The sequence below is a fragment of the Portunus trituberculatus genome, chromosome 18, assembly GCF_017591435.1.
Source record: "Portunus trituberculatus isolate SZX2019 chromosome 18, ASM1759143v1, whole genome shotgun sequence".
In the NCBI taxonomy this organism is placed as follows: Eukaryota; Metazoa; Arthropoda; class Malacostraca; order Decapoda; family Portunidae; genus Portunus; species Portunus trituberculatus.
Window position 1 is genome coordinate 12,488,912 of NC_059272.1, and position 5,000 is coordinate 12,493,911.

The following is a 5,000-nucleotide window of genomic DNA, read 5'->3' on the forward strand; positions in this document are numbered from 1 at the left end:
CAGTAGGAACATCACCACCCTGCTCTCTCTCTCTCTCTCTCTCTCTCTCTCATGCTGGGAATACACGCAGTGGCTTCAGGATCGGTTGAGCGCAGGACCACCACCACCACCACCACCGCCGCCGCCGCCACAGCCACCGCCACCAGCCAGGGCCACGCAGCGAGGGTGCCAGCCGTCCCTAAGTGCCGCTACACACCACTACGTCACAATGCTCGCTGACACCGTGCCACTGTAACGGGGCGGCGCGGCGAGGACACCTACGTTGGCTTGACACTCTCTCTTTCTCACACACACACACACACACACACACACACACACACAGAGAAACACACATACTTTACTTCACCTATCGTTGCTTTATCCATAATTACCATATCGTTTTCAAAACAAAATTAGTCTTAGAGCATCCGGTCCTATCTATCAGTCAATAACGTGTGTCCTCTCCGCCAAGTTAGTATGAATCCCCCCTTTTAGCTAATCGAGACCGAAGTACTTACGTGTGTGTGTGTGTGTGTGTGTGTGTGTGTGTGTGTGTGTGTGTGTGTGTGTGTGTGTGTGTGTGTGTGTGTGTTTCGGTATTGTTATGTGCCGGTAACCTGTTCTACTTTGCTAACTCACTTGTGTGTCAATGAGGCTTAGAGTGCAGACTTGCTTTCTCCTGCCATGACTCCTTTTGACTGCATTGTGTACGCGTATTGGTGCATTAGGTGTGTCGGGAAGCAGCAGAATTCACTCCCTTTGAACAAAGTCCTGCCGGTTTAGATTTCGCTGTTTGTTGTCATGAATGCTCTCAGTATGGCTAGGACCTGGAGAACTCCATGTAAGCCAGCCGGTCTTTGAGCAACACAGGCGAAGAGTTTGGGTAGCCCGGATTGTTGCAGTACTTTCTGAACGTCCTTTGTTACTCGCTTCCTCGCGGGATTTGTATGTACCCACCTCCTGTGCAGTATCGTTTGTTCAGCCTCTTCATGTCCTTGGCATAAAGCGTCTAATGGCGTCACGATAAGCCTCCTCCTTTGCCTCACCAGGCCTCTGACATTCATGTGGTGGATCATCCTCTCCCATAACACCTTAACACTCCTCCCACACGCGTTGTGTCTTCACGAACAGGCTCCCACTGTGGAGATGAGATCCGGTTAGGTCTTTTACTTTGAATAACTTAGAGTTTCTGCAAGTGTGCCACGATCTCCTACAAGCAGCGGGCAGCTTGTGTAGGAAGCAAGAACACAGAGCAAACCCTGTGGTGCAGGTCAAGCACGTCCCGTAGAGGGCATATCTGCTGCCAATACTCCAAGAATATACTCATGTCAAGAAAGGGCACACCCACACACACACACACTCACTTGTACAGCAACATAATTGACTGTGTCTTCCCACACCTTGCCAAACTGCATCAGCATCATAGTTTCTTCATGGTTCTCATCCTTCGTGTGTTCACCAAAAGTCATCTCACTCTCAGACCCACTGGTCTTAGCGGGAGAGCCAGTGTCTGGTGATGCCCTTCACCCAGGGACGCTACGGCAACGTGTGGTGCGGGACAGTGGCACGGTTCCAGCCCACTGCAGCCCTCACAAGGGCACAACATTACCACCTGCTGTTCGCTGACCTGGCAAGAAGCATTGCCTCCTGACTGTGTGGCTCTTGACACACCTTCATTTCATACTGACGTGTCGTCATCCAGGCGTCGAAGACCATGGATACAATTATTCGCCCTCAACCACGCGGCGACAGACGCAGTTCACTCAGCCTCTCGCACTCCTTACACTCCTCATCAAGCATCACAGCACTACAAGTGTCGTACAATGGCTGTATCCACCCCTGTCATCACAGGGGTTTTTGGTGGACGGCTGTACTGCGTGGTTTGCTTGGGGTAGTGGTGAACAGCGGGCACTATATTGCTGTGTTCACTACTGTACTACTGCACTTCCTCAGATGTATAACATCAGGAGTTTATTTTACCCGTGTCTGTGTATGTGTGTGCAATTCACCCCCACGGTCATCTGCTGGTCACCCAGCCAGTCTTCCCCATTACGGAGCGAGCTCAGAGCTCACAGACCGATCTTCGGGTGCCTGGTCTCAGGCCTATCCGAAGATCGGAAATAATGAGCTCTGAGCTCGTTCCGTAGAGTAACGTCTGGCTGTCTCGTCAGAGACTGCACCAGATCAAACAGTGAAACACACACACACACACACTCGAGGGGTTGTGGTCTCGCTTTCCCGGTGTGTGGAGTGTGATGTGGTCTCAGTCCTACCCGAAGATCGGTCTATGAGCTCTGAGCTCGCTCCATAATGGGGAAGACTGGCTGGGTGACCAGCAGGCGACCGAGGAGGTGAAAGTGAATTACTCTCTCTCTCTCTCTCTCTCTCTCTCTCTCTCTCTCTCTCTCTCACACACACACACACACACACACACACACACACATCAGTGGTATGGTCTTCCTGTCATGCGTAGTAGTGGTGGTGGTGGTGGTGGTAGTGGTGAGCAGGAAAGCCTGATAGAATCGCAAATAATGGTGAGGAGGAGGGAAGAGGAAAGAGGGATAAAAGGAAAAGAAGTGCTTTCTTCCCCCCGACCTCTGTCTTTGCGTGCTTTCTTCACCACCACCACCATACCATCAACAATACTACCACCATCACTACCACCACCACCACCACCACCATACCATCAACAAAACTACCACCATCACTACCACCACACTACCACCACCACCACCACCATAAAAAATACTACAACCACAACCACCACCACCATCACTACCACCACACCACCACCACCACCATACCATCAACAAAACTACCACCATCACTACCACCACCACCACCACCACCACCACCACCACCACCACCACCATCACTACCACCACACCACCACCACCATACCATCAACAAAACTACCACCATCACTACCACCACACCACCACCACCATACCATCAACAATACTACCAACATCACCACCACCACCACCTTCATACCATCAACAATACTACCACAATCACCACCACCACCATACCATCAACAATACAACCACCATCACCATCACCACCACCACCATACCATCAACAATACTACCACAATCACCACCACCACCACACCATCAACAATACTACCATCATCACCACCACCACCACCATACTATCAACAATACTACCACCATCACCACCATACTATCAACAATAATACCACCATCACCACCACCACCACCACACCATCAACAATACTACCACCACCACCACCATACTATCAATAATACTACCACCATCACCACCACCATCACCACCATACTATCAACAATAATACCACCATCACCACCACCACCACCACACCATCAACAAAAATACCACCATCACCACCACCACCACAACCACCACCACCACCATACCATCAACAACATTACCACCATCACACCATCAACAATAATGCCACCATCACCATCACCACCATACCATCAACAACATCACCACCACCACCACCACACCATCAACAATACTACCACCATCACCACCACCACCACCACACCATCAACAATACTACCATCACAACCAACACCAAACCACCACAACAACCACCACCACCATCATACCATCAACAATACTACCACTATCACTACCACCACACCACCACCACCACACCATCAACAATACTACCACCATCACCACCACCACCAACACACCATCAACAATACTACTACCACCACCACACCATCAACAATACTACCACCACCACCACACCATCAACAATACTACCACTATCACCACCACCACCACCACCACACCATCAACAATACTACCATCACCACAACCACCACCACCACCACACCATCAACAATACTACCACCTCCACCACACCACCACCACCACACCATCAACAATACTACCACCACCACCACCACACCATCAACAATACTACCACCACCACCACCACCACCACCACCACCACCATCAACACCACCACCACCATCACCACCACCACCACCACCCACCATCAACAATACTACCACCACCACCACCACCACCACCACCACACCATCAACAATACTCACCACCACCACCACCACCACCACCACCACCACCACCACCACCATCAACATTACTACCACCCACCACCACCATCACACCATCAACAATACTACCACAATCACCACCACCACCACCACACCATCAACAATATTACCACCATCACCACCACCACCACCACACCATCAACAATACTACCATCACACCACCACCACCACCACACCATCAACAATACTACCACCACCACCACCACCACCACACCATCAACAATACTACCACCATCACCACCACCACCACCACCACACCATCAACAATACTACCACCATTACCACCACCACCACCACCACACCATCAACAATATTACCATCACCTCCACCACCACCACCACCATCACCACCACTACCACCACCACCACCACCATCAACATCACTACCACCACCACCACACACCACACCATCAACAATACTACCACCATCACCACCACCACCACACCATCAACAATACTACCACCATCACCACCACCACACCACCACCACCACCATACTATCAACAATACTACTACCATCACCACCACCACCACCACCACCACCAACAATAATACCACCACCACCACCACCACCACCACCAACCACAACCACCACCATACCACCATCACCACCATTACCACCATCACCACCACCACCACCACACCATCAACCAATACTACCACCATCACCACCACCACCACCACCACACCATCAACAACACTACCACCATTACCACCACCACCACCACCAAACCATCAACAATACTACCATCACCTCCACCACCACCACCACCATCACCACCACCACCACCATACCATTACCACCACCACCATCAACATCACTACCACCACCACCACCACCACACCATCAACAATACTACCACCACCACCACCACCACCATCACCACCACCACCACCACCACCACCACCACCACCACCACCACCACCATACCATCACCAC